Raw genomic sequence first — 16,493 nt, 5'->3', positions numbered from 1 at the left:
AGGAGGAGCCAGCATTTTTAGCAGACTGGTCCCCCAGACACCCCAGGAGTGGAGGAGTGGCCTAGTGGTTAGGGTGGTGGACTTTGGTCCTGAGGAACTGAGTTTGATTCCCGGCACAGGCAGCTCCTTGTGACTCTGGGCAAGTCACTTAACCCTCCATTGCCCCATGTAAGCCGCATTGAGCCTGCCATGAGTGGGAAAGCGCGGGGTACAAATGTAAAAAAAAAAAAAAAAATAGGACACCCTAGAGGGGGCACTGCAATGGACTTCATAAAATGCTCGCAGGTACACATCTCACCATTGCTCACTTAACTTGTCTGCTGAGCCTCCCAAAACCCATTACCCCTAACTGTACACCACTACAATAGCCCTAACGGGTGAAGGGGGCACCTATATGTGGGTACAGTGGGTTTTTGGTTCGTTTTGGAGGGCTCACAGTTTCCTCCACAAGTGTAACAGGTAGAGGAAGGTATGAGCCTGAGTCCACCTGTCTGCAGTGCACTGCACCCACCACTAGACTACTCCAGGAACCTGCTTGCTGTTCTAATGGACCTGAGTATAACTTCTGAGGCTGGCATAGAGGCTGGCAAGTAATGTTTTAAATCACATTTTTGGGGGGTGGGAGGGGGTCAGTGGCCACTGGAGAAGTCAGGAGATGTCATCCCTGATTCTCTCCAGTGGTCATTTAGGACACCAAACGTCTTAGTTTTTAGTCCTGGACATTTTTGTTTTTTTCCATTATGGTTGAAAAACGTTTTTCATCCATAATGAAATGCCCATATTCTGCCCTTAACATGCCCCTGACATGCCCCCTTGTGATTTGAATGCACTTCTGAGAGACTTCATAGAAAAACATCTAAAAATTGGTTTTGATAGTTTTGGATGTTTTTGTGAGAAAACTTCCAACTGCAGATTTATGCCACTTTTTGGACGTTTTTCTCCTTTGAAAATGAGCTCCTTAGTGACATATCCATATGACCACACTATAACAAGGGACTAATAGTGCACTTCCAAATTCTGTCCTACACCCACCATCTCTTTAAATTTCTATTCTGAAAACCTCAGCTGTGTAACTTGCCAGCAATCTTTCAGTGCTCCAAGAATTTACACCACCAACCTTTTCATTGGTATTCAGATATCTTTTTAACCAAAACTTTGTTGTATATATCCAATGTTTTATATCAATCTTCATAAATAGCATTTTAATACTCATCTTAAAATTGTATATAATATCAGTCAGACAGGGGACTCAATATTTCTATATCATTATTCATATTCATTAAAACATTTGAAAAATATTAAAAAATGGCTATTTATGAAGATTGATATAAAACATTGGATATATACAACAAAGCTTTGGTTAAAAAGATATCTGAATACTGATGAAGAGATTATATAATTTAGTAGAATGGACACCTAGTCATTTGAAATTGAACCGGACCTCCAATTTATTGCGAATAGATTATGAAAGTATTCAGATAAAATTCACTTTTTGCTAGTATTGACACGGAAGATTTGAAGTGATAACTTAGAGGTGAAAGAATTTAGAACTCTGCCAGTCCATGGAGTCATTCAGTCCCATTAGTAGAGAAACAATCGAAAGAAAAAAAGCCTATATTGCGACCCAAATCGGGAGATGGGCGTCTTTCTCCCGTGGGCGCCCAAATCGATATAATCAAACGCCAATTTGGGGCATTTCCAACTGCAATCCATCGCGGAAACGGGTAAAGTTTATGGGGGCGTGATGGAGGCATGGTGAAGGCGGAATCGGCTGAGGAGAGATGGACGTCTTTAGCTGATAATTGAAAAAAAGGCGTTTTTACCGCGACTTTGGGTCACTTTTTTGGACATTTTTTTCACAAACAGGTCCCAAAAAAGTGCCCCAACTGAACAGATGACCACTGGAGGGAATCGGGAATGACCTCCCCGGACTCCCACAGTGGTCACTAACCCCTCCCACCAAAAAAAAAAACACTTTAAAAACTTTTTTTCCAGCCTCTATGCCAGCCTCAAATGCCGTACCCACCTCCATGACAGCAGAATGTTTTCTATCCTGTGACAGCCTTTCCCTGGTTCTGATGTGGCTCTCAGGTGAGTGTGACACCATTTCTGTTATGCGCACTGCAGAGTCTCATCAGCAATGCATTGTGGTGGGTGTAGGGTATTGGGCTCCGTGATTCCACTAGCTTGTGGCAAATGCTCACGATGTTGGTAGTTGGTAGGCTCTACTCCCATGGTGCTTTCCCCCCAGCTTACTGGGTCAGAGTGTGCCCTGTTTTGTTTCCAGTAGTCCATGAGGTAGTGGCCATTTTTGTAAGCCAGTTTTAGATCCCTTTCACGTGTTAGCCACATTACAGAACTTAGTTCTTACCTTGAATGTGGTTGAAAGAGGGCATTGTACAGCATTCTGCCAGCTCTGACCTACAGCTAATCTCAGTACCAGGGAGACTCGTTGCCAGTGGGGCACAACCTCTGATCTGCAGTTAACTGTGAGTAAGCGTGCTTATTCCAATAAAGGACGTTTTCGGAGAGATTAGACTTCAGGTGTCAACTGGTGTACCAATGTTATATAGCAGCAACAAGTCCTAGAGGCCTGCGTGTATGCAAGTCCCTGGAGCACTTTTAGTGGGTACTGCAGTGCACTTCAGCCAGGTGGACCCAGCCCATCCCCCCCCCCCACCTGTAACACTTGTGCTGGTAAATGGGAGGCCTCCAAAACCCACTGTACCCACATGTAGGTGCCCCTTTCACCCCTAAGAGCTATGGTAGTGTTGTACATTTGTGGGTAGTGAGTTTTGGGGAGGGGGGTTGGGTGCTCAGCACCCGTGGTAAGGGAGCTATGCATGTGGGAGCGTTGTCTGAAGTCCACCGCACTGACCTCTAGGGTGCCCAGTTGGTGTCCTGGCATATCAGGGGGGCGAGTGTACTACGAATCGTGGCCCCTCCCATGACCAAATGGCTCGGATTAGGACGATTTTGAGCTGGGCATTTTTAGTTTCCAATATCGCTAAAAAAAACAAACGCCCAGCTGAAAAACGTTCATTTTTTCGAAAATACGGTCTGTCCCGCCTCTTCACGTACCCATTTTTGGACATAGACGACCATGGAGATAGGCGTTCGCGTTCGATTATGCCCCCACGTGTTCAATGTAGCATTAACAAAAGAAGAATGCACATCAAATAGTCCTAAAAGGATCAATTAAAAATGTATATGCAGCTGAATTACAGTCACGTTAAATAGGTTAAGAAACGAACAGGGAAAAAGGTGACAGATGAGGAATAGCACACAATTTGACTGACATATCCATTAAGAAGGATGTCACACAAACTCCATATCCTATTGCAAATGATAACAAAGAAGTTAAAATGTACACAGGCACATAGCTGGGACAAGACAAGACAGAGTACAAGATAAGAAGGACATACAAAAATAAACTACTAGACAAGGTCAGACTTATAAGTGTTTCTACTTAAGTACTAGAAGCTTAAAAAACAATATGGATGAAGTAGAGGTTGTCAGTGTGACTCAACTGAAGCACCACACACTGTATCATAAGAGTCTCAGCTTCAAAATGATTCCCTAGTCAGGCTAGTAGACTCAAGTTTCTTTATATGGCACCTAAAAATCTGCACGGAAACTAAAGCGTATTCTATAACAAGGTGCATAACTTAATTGGTTAACTAGTGAATCAGTGCAGTTAATTGAATGCTAACAAGAAATTACCAGCACTAATTGGCATTAATTGAGATTTACGTGCACAACTCGTTAAGTGTATTCTATAATGCGGTGCGCTTAAATTCTAAGTCGCATAGTTGAAAACGGGGCATGGCCATGGGTGGGGCATGGACGTTAATAAAATCTATGGTCATTATTATAGAATACACCCAATTTGCACCTAATTTAGGCATCGGGATTTACACCAAGTAAAACATGACCTAAATGGATGTGAATCTGGTCACATGGCGAGCTGCTCGGCGTATTTTATATACCACATGGAGCCTCTCCTGCCTGGTTAAATTGCTTTAAATATTGACCCCTATGAATCAGTAAAAATATTTTTACTTCAGTGAACAGGAAAAACCGACTTCGGTGACCAAATACTTTGGTATAACAGCTCCCCAGTCAGTCTTGTCCATTTCAAGTTACTGGTTATTAAAAAACTGTTATGGAAAATAAGTCCAATCTTAAAACATTTTGTCCATTCCTCTTTGCAGTGTAACAAGTATATATTACATTTACCTAACAAAGCACATTTACGTGGACTCAATCAGGCAGGCATTCAGGATCACATTATCATCAACCAAATCGTCTTCTCCACTGGTGCAGTGGTTGGCATCAAGGGTCAACATATTTAAACGCCTTCACTAATGAAAGAAACCGATGGCAGATTTAAAATATCTAGTATTAAATGATGATATTGGTATACTAACTTAGGGGCCCTTTTACCAAACCACAGTCAACATGGTTTAATGAAAAATGAAGCATAAGAACTGAAATATGAAGATAATACAGGTATCTTTTAGCTCGGGGTTGAGTTTTTTATCTTCATAAATATATATTTCTCATAAATATTTCATTTCTTATGCTTCATTTTTCATTTTTACCATTTATTACATTAATACATTTTTAATTGGTTTTTCAATTGGTTGTCACATCATCACAATATTTTATGTGTCACATCTCATTTGAATATTTCTAATTGCACTTTTTATATTAAATTTGATCACTTATTCAATTATACACACGTCCCACCTTCACAAACACTATATATTTTTTGTATTTTTTTGTATTTTTTACAGCTTCTGTATTATTACAACACCATTGTGTTACTGTGATATTTAAAAGATATCACTGTTTTGAGAATTTGAACCAGAACTGAGGTATAAAAGGAAGACATTTTACTTCCAACGTTTTTTTCCAGCTGATAGCGGGTTACTCACTGGCGATTTGGAAACACAACAGTAAGTGTACACTTTTAAGACGTTCAGATGTTCATAATCGCTACTTTTAAACGTAACGATGGCAATTTAGAATCGGAAGGTGATGGCGTTATAAGGATACGTTGTAAATCTTGTTCAAATGCCATCAGGATCTAGAATACATCTTCACAATGCCACCATAATAAAGACCAGGGCGTTATGATACTTTAAGCTCCATCGATGCAAATTTTAATTTGAAATAATTCTGTAGGATATTTGATATATACTTTCACAACGTTATTAAGTACTGACACTAAGCAAATATGACACCAGACTCTTATAATTTGAATTAGTATTTTTGGGTATGGTGGCTTGAGGACTAGTAGATATTTAGAAATTTATGTTCGCTTATCAATGGTGACTTACAGCATAGCAAGTATGTATTTGATGGCAATTCAACTGTGTAGGGTTATCATCGACATTTAGAAATCAGTAAGCTTACATATGGAGTTTAATATATTAGTAAGCACACATTTGACTGTTATTAAATCAATATGACACCTGTTTTAGGCATTTGAATATGCTTTTTATACAAGGTTTTACACACCTGTATGTTATTCATAGTCAATTTCTTCATTTAGGGACACGCTGTATGTGCTAGTTTTTTTAATTTCCTTCTTTCTTTGTCCTGATATGCAATTCATAAGTAAGTATTACACACTTTTTAATTAGCAAAGTTTTTTGTAGATATATATTCGTTCTATTTTGTATTATTTTGATTGACTATTTACTCACCATTTTGTGACATTTGTTATTTCTATTTCCAACTACCATTTTTCATTTTTAAAAATTTTTTAATCATCATTTTCATGTTGTATTATTTATTATTTTTATTGTTTCTTATTTTTTCCATTTTTTTCATTTTTCTATTTTTTATTCATTCTGTGATACACTACATATTTTCATATTCATATATTTCCATATTTTCTTTGCTTTTTTAGTTGCTCTCATAAAGATACAGACTAGGTATGTGCTTTATCATTTGATGATTTGATGATTTTATTATACAATATTTTGAAATGTAATTTGATAGTTACATTTATATGTTTGCCCTTTCCTTGCTCATAATATGTTTTATATTTTATATATATTTGATAGTTACATTTATATGATTGTACCTTTGCCCTTTCTTTTCTGGTAACACGTTTTATGTTTTGTATATATTTTATATAATTTTATGTCATATTTTCTTATGTTAAAATATTTCAATTCATTTTGATTATTATACAAAAATATTTTATTTGTTTTTATTTATCTTTATAATTTGTAGGAGACTCTCAATATTGATAATTCATGTCTATGTTTTACATATATATTTTATAACTTATGTTTATTTTTAATTGCAAATTTTCAATATTATATATTGTATATTTGTTTTTTATGATGTTCAGATTTTATAATTTAATATGTTTGTTCATTTTAGCCATTGACGCAGCCCTATTTTGGGCGAAACACGGCCTGTGTTGGGCAATTGTCTCATATATGGTATCTTCAATAAAATATATTTTTTGATGTTACACTAATATGCTTGCTCATTCTCCATGTTGGATTTTGCAGATTGTTTGCCTTGCTGTTTTCTAGGACTGATACCATCTTAGCCAGGTCAACTTTGTTGGTCATCCTTTTGAATGAATTTGATAAGTCAGTGATCTTAAGATCATATTTTAAGAAGAAGACCATGTTGTTCTGTGGGAAGACTGATGTTTCACGGAACACTCAGGCTCAAAGGAAAGCTTTTAAGGCTTTAAAAACTAGGGTGGTGGCTTTGATGGCTACCTTTTTTTTCTTCACTTTTCCTGCAGGTGTTTGGTTACCTTTCAGGTAAAGCAATATATTTTCTTTGATTCTACTCGGTTTTTGCAGGTGCATGAGAAGTAATAAAGCTGGCTAAAGATTATGGAGTTATAAATAGTTATTGAGCACAGAATGTAAAGAAGTTATTTTCTTTCTTATTGCTTGACTAACACTTTCTTGCAGTTTTTCTTTTTAGCTGCTTTTTAGTTTTGCTCCTCTCATGATGTGGGCTTCTTGAGAATTGTTTTGCTTAATTTTGTAATTTTTTACTTTTGTAAAATGTTTCTCTCATTTTTCCTTTGATATTATTGTGAAATGTATAATTTCTAAATGCAAATAAAATAAAAGAAAGGACAGAAAAGAAAAAGAAGAAACAAAGGAAAACATTTTAGTATTAATTCTTGCCTCTATAACTAGTGTATTTTCAAAGTCTATCTTGTTCCGCTTTATTGCTTTTTTACATCTAAGTTGCCAGTGCTTGTGCTCATTCCTGTTTTCTTCATTGGGTCCTATTTTCTGAAAGATGCTTACCTCACCATTAAACTATGCTACTGTTAAGCGATGTTCTTTCCACCTTTTTAAATGCATGGAATATATTTTATCTCTGGTTTCAAAATGGTCTTTTAAAATAATGTCCATGATTTATGCACATTTTTGACTCTGGCAACCACTTTTTTAATGTTTCTTTTCTAATTTCCTCATTTTTTTCAGTTTCCCCTTTTTGAAACTAGCTTTGTAATGTCTTCCTTACAATGATGACAAATTTCCATCAGACTGGGCCCAAAATTTAGCCTGCAGTGATCAGTGTTTTGCTGACCACCCCTGGTGTTAAATCCAAAAATTCAATGGTGGGCCATTTCCAAGCACCGACATTGAATTACAGGTTTCCAGAGCTAGCTAATGCATAGCCTTTTAAAGGCCCCTTTTACCAAGCCGCAGTAAAAGGGCCCTGCAGTAGCATCAGCATGTGGATTTGCTATGTGCTGAGGCCTCATTTTACCTTAGCGGGTAAAAGGTTTTAATAAAAAGAAAATGGCATACAGTAAGTTAAACACTTGTCGCGCAGTGGCGTAGCCACAGGTGGGCCTGGGTAGGCCGGGGCCCACCCACCTAGGGCTCAGGCCCATCCAACAGTAACACATGGTAATGAAAATGCTGCTCTCCACAATGCTGGCATCTTCGCATGCTCAGTTTTCAGCGCATGCCTACTGCAGACTACCATGGTGGAGACTGGACAGAAGCATTTTCCCACCAGCTGAGATCTGTTTTTGATGTGGGGGTGGTGGAGAGAACATTTGGTGCCCACCCACTTCTTGCCTAGACCCACCTAAAATCTGCTGTCTGGCTACGCCCCTGTTGCCACGTGACCATTTCCTGGAGGAACCCTTACCACCACCTATGTAGGAGGCGTTATGGACTGTCATGCATACATTTTAGGAGCGTACATTTAGGAGCATAACCTGTACAGAATAAAGCCCTAAGCGCTAATATTCAGCCAAGATAGCTGTAATAGCTGTAGACTATTTAATCGGCCAAGAGCTGTTCCTGGCCCATTAAATAGCGCTGAATATCAGACGGTCTCGGTTTGTTTCTTCAACCAGTCTAGATGAGTGGAAACATAACTCCACACATATGTTTCTCCCCATCATACATGTAAATAGGAATTTCTGCCATAGAGATTCCACATTGCTTTTTATTTCCTGTAGAACATTTATCCTTGTTGACTCTGTTCTCATAGTATCAACCACCCATCAATTTGATCCATTCTATTGTCGGTTGTCCTCCTTTCACCACATATCTGAGATGCCGTTTATACCTAACTCTTTATCTGGAATCTGCATACAGGCACCTTAAAGTATGTTTTTTTTTTTCATTGAATTTGAACCTGCAGAGCAGTTGAGGTGGCATTATCTTTCCATGATGAATAATGCAGTTTGTGAGATTTCACACATCCTGCATTATTCATTTTGATGGTTATTTAGAAGGTCTATTCCTGTTTTGGATGTCTGGATACTGGCATTTAAATGGCCATATTGCAAGGACATCCAGATTCTGATTTAGTCAGGATATGGATGTCTAAAACTGCAGTGTGTCCAAAAGGCAAGGGGGTGTGGTCTGGGTGTTTTTTGGGCGTGACTCAAGAGGGGCCAAAACATGGATGTCCAGCTCTGATTGCAGACGGGGAAAGAATGTCCATGTCCAAAAAGATGGGCATCTCTATTTAGACCAACTGGCCAATATTCAGCACTATTTAACCAGCCAGGAAAGGCTGCTGGATGGTTAAATAACACTTAGCCGCCTAAGCGCTAATATTCAGTGTGAGATAGCCAGCTATTTCTGCTGAATATTAGCGCTTACCCCCAGATTCTATATAGCGTGCCTAGAGATCTGCACCAAAATTCAAGCATATTCTATAACAACGTGCACAAATTAATTGGCATAACCAGCTAATTAGCATTGATAATAGCACTTAACAAGCAATAATGAGCACTAATTGGCACTAATTAGAATTTACGTGCACAACTCACTAAGCATATTCTGTAACGCAGTGCACCTAATTTCTAACATGCACAGGCAAAAGGGGCATGGTTATAGGCGGGGAAATGGGCTTTTTGTAGGCATTCTGAAATGTACACATGTAGTTATAGAATATGGCCCTCTGCACATAACTTTACATGCCAGGATTTGTGCCACATTTTTGTTGGTGTAAATGGAGGTGCATAGTTTTAAATACTGTGAGATTGAATAAGCGTATTCTATATACTGCACCTCAATCTAGGTGCCACTTATAGAATGCACTTAATTGGAAATGTATTCTGTGCAGATTTTTTAAGCACCATATATATAGAATCTGGTTTTTAGCGGCTTACTGCATACCAGCTATATCACGTGAGATAGCCGGTTAGGCACAGATATTCAGTGCTTAACCAGCTATGTGTAGCAGTCAAAAATAGGCCAGCTAAATAACAGGTGTTTCTTTGACCGCTTAAAAGTTAACCTGTTAGTGTTGAATATCAGCATAGCCAGTTAACTTTTTGTTGCAAAAAAACTTCCCCAGATATTCAATGGCAGTCACCAGAAACAGCCCGGCATTGAATATCCAGGATTAGCACTGATCACGGCATTTATGTGGGCTGCCTCCTGCTTGCTGAATTTCAGGCCCCAAGTATTTGGTACGTCCAGGTTACAGAAAGGTTCCTCCACTAGAAGGAGTAAGGGACGTCACAGTAGGTATTTTTCTGTCCCTGAAGGACTCACAATTTTTTTTTTTTAAATACAAGAAAAGAAAATTACAATCAACTGGGACCACTGAATCTCTGCTTTGGATGTCTGCAAGGAATATCCAGTTATATGCAGCTGGCTAGGGTTACCATCAGGCTTATTTTCGAAAGAGAAGGGCGCCCATCTTTTGACACAAATCGCAAGATGGGCGTCCTTCTCACAGGGTCTTCCAAATCGGCATAATTGAAAGCCGATTTTGGGCGTCCTCAACTGCTTTCTGTCGCGGGGACGACCAAAGTTCATGGGGGGTGTCGGAGGCGTAGCGAAAGTGGTACTGGGGCGTGCCTAACACATAGGTGTCCTCGACCTATAATAGAAAAAAGAAGGGTGTCTCTGATGGACACTTGGACTACTTAGTCTTTTTTTTCTTATGACCAAGGCGGGCAGGCCTAGTGGTGTCCTATCCTCCACTCCCCTTACCTTACTATACTGCCCTGGTGGTCTAGTGACCTCTTTGGGACAGGAAAGAGCCTCCTATTTTCTGCCCGGAGCACCTGCATACTGTTCCTTGCTGACGGTCCAGGCGCCGATTCAAAATGGCTGCCGAGAATTGAAGTCTCACGAGGCCGCTTCAACTCTCGTTGGCCATTTCGAATCGACACCTGGACCGGAGTCAGCAAAGAACAGTATGCAGGCACTCCGGGCAGTATAGTAAGGTAAGGGGAGGGGAGGGTAAGACACCCTTAGGAGTGTGTGATGGGGGGGGTTGTGACAGGGGCGGGGGGGGGGTGATGGGGGCATGGCACGGGGGCAGGAGGTGTGGCGGGGCATGTGTCCTCTTTTTTATGGAACAAATATGGTAACCCTACAGCTGGCTATCCCTTATGTGGTTAAGTGTGATATTCAGCACATAACCACTTAAGTGAAACCAGACAAAAATAAGACCGAGGGGTCCTTTTACTAATGTGTGCCGAAAAAAGTGACCTGCGCTGGTGTAGATGTGTGTATTGGCTGCGTGCAGATTCATTTTTCAGCACACTTGCAAAAAAGGACTTTTTTTGGCTGAAAATGGATGTGCGGCAAAATGAAAACTGTCATGTGTCCATTTTGGGTCTAAGACCATACCACCACCCATTGACTTAGCGGTAAGGTCTCACATGCTAGCCGGGAGGTAATCGTCAGTGCGTGTACAATGCCAATTACCACCCGATTAGCACCGCACACTGGAAATTTTCTGTCGTGCATAGTGGGCATGCATAAAAATGAAATTACCACCCGGGCCACGTAGTAGTTCCGAATTGGCGTGCATTGGGCACGTGTAGGTGCCTATGCAGCTTAGTAAGGGACCCTGAGTTTTACGTGGTATGATTTGTCCAACTGCACTCTAATAAGTGAGTACAGAAATAGTATTATAGGAGATAGCATTTTTCATTTCTCCAGTCTCCAGTCACAGCAGGAACAGTGTCCTCATCTGGCCTCTCCACACCTGTTAACAACAAAAACACAAGAAAACTACATGTTATACACTCCCATGTGCTCTCTCTCTCTCTTGCCATCATATATTTTCCATAGGCATTTGACCTTTAAACATTAACAAAACCAACAGTAATGTGGCATCTAGGAACAGGTTCTCCATGAATGGTCATGGGGATGCTAGTAGTCCATCTGCTTCACAAATTAGAAATTTATGAGGGAGTGACTCCACAAACTTCATTTTTGTTGTTGCTTCCATTCTATTCCATTAAATGCAGTAGCATGTGGCCAAAGGTGGGAGGGGCAGTGCTCAGATTTCCCTTTCTGGCCACTGTCATAATTAATCCTTCATTACAATTAAAGAGTTACTCAATATTGAAAAGCTGCAATCAGAATTTAAAAGAAAATGCTGGCCATAGTGTTTCAATATTTTGTGTCCAATATGATCCTAAATTTGAGAGTTATGCTCCTAAATTGGACTCTGAAAATTAACTAAAATGAGTGCATCTAACACTCAAAATTTCACTTTACTCTTAAATTCAGGAACAAAAAAATAGTGGATGGCAACAGGAGCAGATTTATGGGGGGGGGGGGGGGGGGGGAATGATTTTCAGCCCTAGGTTCATAGATTAAGATCTTAAATCTAGGCAACTAAATATATAAGCTAAGATGGCTGACTATAGGGCACAAATTTGGGACCCTAACTGAGGCACATAAATGTAGGAGTCTAGCTGGGGTGTTTTTTTTTTTTAATATCTAGCCTTTTCTGTATATTCAGCACCACTATCCACAGAAGTGACGACGCTGAATACATATACAGTGGTGAGTGTTTCTGCTATATGGGTTGCCAGTGATATTGAGCCATGATCTGTATAGCTAAATAGATAAATTAATGATAGCTATTTTAGTGGATAAGTGCTTCGCTGGTAATTTTATACAGGTCACCTAAAGTTAAGCACCTAAAGTGTATGCGCTAAGAGCAAATTCTATAATGGCACTTAAGCGTTTAATTGTTGTTATAGAATACTGGCCTTTTCGTAGCTGTGAGTGCAACTTTTTGTGAACACTTTGAAAGGCAGAAATGCGTGTGTCTAAATGCAGCAGTTATCCCCCCTAATTCTGTAAATGTTGCCAAAAGTTGTGCATGCAAATTTGGGTATTCGCCTAATTTGCACATGCAATTTAATTAAATAACAAGTTAATTAGTGCCAATAATTGGCTTTTAACAAGGGGTGTGGAAATGGGCAGAGCAGGGGCATTCCTAGATTTAATGCACATTGTTATAGAATAACTGGGATATGCATTTCAGTTGGTGCAAATGGCCATGTCAAGGTAAGGGCTCCTTTAACTAAGTGGTGGAAAGCCCAATGTGGGCTTACCGCTCGCCATAGGCGGTCGGTGGCCCAACTGTTTGGGGAGGCTAAAGGGGGAGGGGTTAGGGGTGGGGCCAGGGGCAGGGCTTACATCTATAATTGTCTGACAACACAGAAAAAAAATAAGTAAAAATAAGTCACAATTAATACCTTTTATTAAATTTAGATATTAAATATGTATCATATATCAAAGAATAAAGTGGTTGCTCAAAGCATGTACTAACCACAATTGCTCAACTGCAAAACACTATGCACAAATTTGTGCAAAAACACACTCATAAACCTTACTGTACCATAACACTGGGCAGACCCTAATAAACCAATATACCACCCATACGGAAAATGCAGACCGTCAACAATATGAAACAAGGGATCATAATATCACAATTCTCATGTAGAGCCACAAAACACCCTTTTAGGGTGGAAAGTGTTCACAATGAGCTCCTTTTATTAACGACTATATGTAGATCCTTCAAGAAGTAGTGTGTCATGATTTAGGCTCTAAAACCCTTTCTGATGATTTGGTGCCACCTCAGTAAGGCCAATACACAATCTCTCCACTGCAAAACACTATACACAAACTTGTGCAAAAACACACTCATAACCTTACCAACCATAACAGTACTAATTTCAAGGACAGGACGAGCTACAACCTTATGCGTGGAAAGGCAGCACTGTAATTACACCGGGCTCTAAAACACCAGTGCACAACCTAGTGAAACAAAAAAAAAACCAAAAAGGGCTAAAAATACCACACGCTAGCAGAATACTGCACCTTGATCACACATGAAAAACACAGGACATAACAGATATGAAGGTAAAATACTGAACTGGACAGTTACCTCAAGAAGTCAGACTCAGCATGCAGCAATACTAGAAAAATTGAAACTTACATGCAAAACATCACAAATGCATATTTCCAAAAGCTGACATATTCCAGTTAATAAATTCTGAATAAAATACTTTTTTCTACCTTTGTTGTCTGATCATTTAGTTTTTCTATTCGCTTTGGTCCCAGTGTCTTCTGTTTTATGCAGTGTCTTCTTTCCATTTGATATTTTTTCTCTCACCATGTCCACCATCCTCCTGTGCCCTCATGCGTCCTGTCTACCATCTGTAGCCCTGTCCCTATCCTTTCTCCACTTTAAACATCTGCCCTCAAAGTGTTTCAATCCAGCCCTTTAATTCAGCAATTTCCCCTCCATCCATATCCAGCATTTCTCCTCACTCCCTTCTGTCCCTGGATCCACAATCTCCCTCTTTTTCTCTTTCCCCTCTAGTGTATATCTATCCCTCCCTCTCATCCATCCCCATGTACAACCTCTCTTCCCTCCTTCTTCTCTCCCACTGCCCATATCACTCTCAGTATCTCCTTTCCTTGCACCCTGGGCCCAACATCTATCTCTTTCTTCCTCTTCCTTCCCCTTATAGCATCCCTCCCATCCCCATACAGCATCTCTCTCTCTGTCTCCCTCCCTCCCACATCCATGTTCAACATTTCCCCTTTTCTCTTGCTGTGCATCTGTCCCTCCCTCCTCCTTCACATCCAGCATTTCTCCCTCTCTCTCCCCATGCATCTCCCCCAACATTTCCCACCTCCCTCTCACAGCTCTACCAGCCAGCATGCTGCCTCGGTCCCTGACTCCCTAAAGCATTCTTATCTTCACCCGTACCTGTCGCCGTCAGCGCTGCCTGCCATTCATTCTCACAGGCAGCTCCGTTCCCGCTCCCCTTTGCCGCGTCCTCCGGCTCTCTCTGTGCACTTCCTGTTTAACAGGAAGTGCATCAGAGAGCCAGAGGAGTGGACGCGGCAAAGGGGAGTGGGAACGGAGCTACCAGTAAGAATGAATGGCAGGCAGCGCTGACGGCGACGGGTACGGGTGAAGATAAGAATTCTTTAAGGAGTCAGGGACCGAGGCAGGCAAATTGCGAGGGGATGTTGGGTGGGCCCTGGCGGGGGATTGGGGTCACGTGTGGGGGGGGGGCAAGGAGAGCTGCCGGTCGGGGACTCCCCGATGGGGAGAGCAGGAAGGACGGTGGGAGAGCTCCCTGGCTGCTGCGGAAGCCCTGCGTTTGTGAGAGCAGCAGCCAGGGGAACGTCAAGATTGGGCGCCTCTTACACGGGGCGTCTATGCCGCTCGCTATACAAGAAGTACCGCCAGGCTACTGCAGCAGCTCAGTGGTACTTCCTACCCCTAGTGCTCCATCATTTCCGATGCTACAAAAATTCATTTTTGTAGTGCTAGACTATACCTGACAGTAATCGGGCAGTGCCACGCACTGTCCGGTTACCACTGGGTTAATGCTGGAGCCCTTACCGCCACCTCGATGGGTGGCGGTAAGGTCTCCCCCATGAAATGGCTGTGCGGCAAGTGCTTTACTTGCCGCATGGCCATTTCCTGCAGGAAGTAAAGACTGCGGTAAAAGGGGGCCTCAGCATGCATGTAAAACACTTGCTGATGCCAGCGCTGGACCCCTAAGTGTGATTCCTGGGCACAAGCGCAATTATATAAACCACATCTAACTTTAAGCACGGCTTATAGAATATCACTTTTTTTCAGCACCAATTTTTATTTTGCCATATATAGAATCTAGACACTTATGCACAGTGCTTTTTTTGTAGAAAAAAAGGTGCCGGTACTCATTATGGGCGGGGTCACCACATATGGCTCCACCCCTGATAGCCACACCCACATTAACCACACCCCCTATACCAGCCATGGCGCATATAAACAGACATCATTGAAAATATTATAGTACTATAGGAGAAAAAAATAACGTGATTTTTTTTTCATGATAAATAATCTCTGTAAGCTCTTACAGCTCCAGTATACCCAGTGCAAAATAAGACAGCAGATGTAAATTCTCAAATTGGACATATTCCAGACACTAAAATGAAAATAAAATGATTTTTTTCTACCTTTGTTGTCTGGTGACTGTTTTTCTTTCCATATTGGTCCCAGTCTGTGATTCTGCTTTCCTTTGTTTTCGCTTAACTCTTCTGTGCCATTTGTCATTTTTGTCTCCTTTTTCTTTGCTTTCTTCAATATTTTTCAGGCTCTCTCTCTGTCCAGATTTAATTCATTCTTACTATCCATTCTTTAATTTCCTTCATCTACCTGTGGCTTTCATCTTTTCCTCACCCTTGTTCTCCCCATGCCCCTTCCTCTTATTCTCCAGTCTTTCTCTATTCCCCTTTTCCATCCAGCAGCTCTGCTTTCTCTCCCCATCCTTCCAGTGTCTCCCCTATTTCTTTCTGCATTCTTCCATCCAGCGTCTTCCCTCTTTCTCTCCCCATCCTTCCGTTTTCCCTCTCTCTCTCCCCATCCTTCCATCTGTTTTCCCCCTCTCTCTCCCCACCCTTCCATCTGTTTTCCCTCTCTCTCCCCATCCCTCCATCTGTTTTTCCCTCTCTCCCCAATCCTTCCATCTGTGTTTTCCCTCTCTCTCCCCATCCTTCCATCTGTTTTTCCCCTCTCTCCCCATTCTTCCATCTGTTTTCCCCTCTCCCCAATCCTTCCATCTGTTTTTCCCCTCTCTCCCCAATCCTTCCCTCTGTTGGTTTCCTTCTCTCCCTAATCCTTCCCTCTGTTGGTTTCCCTCTTTCCCTCTCTCCCCAATCCTTCCCTCTGTTGGTTTCCCTCTTTCTCTC

The sequence above is a fragment of the Microcaecilia unicolor genome, chromosome 3 (assembly GCF_901765095.1).
Source record: "Microcaecilia unicolor chromosome 3, aMicUni1.1, whole genome shotgun sequence".
Taxonomy (NCBI): Eukaryota; Metazoa; Chordata; class Amphibia; order Gymnophiona; family Siphonopidae; genus Microcaecilia; species Microcaecilia unicolor.
This window is presented reverse-complemented; position numbering follows the sequence as displayed.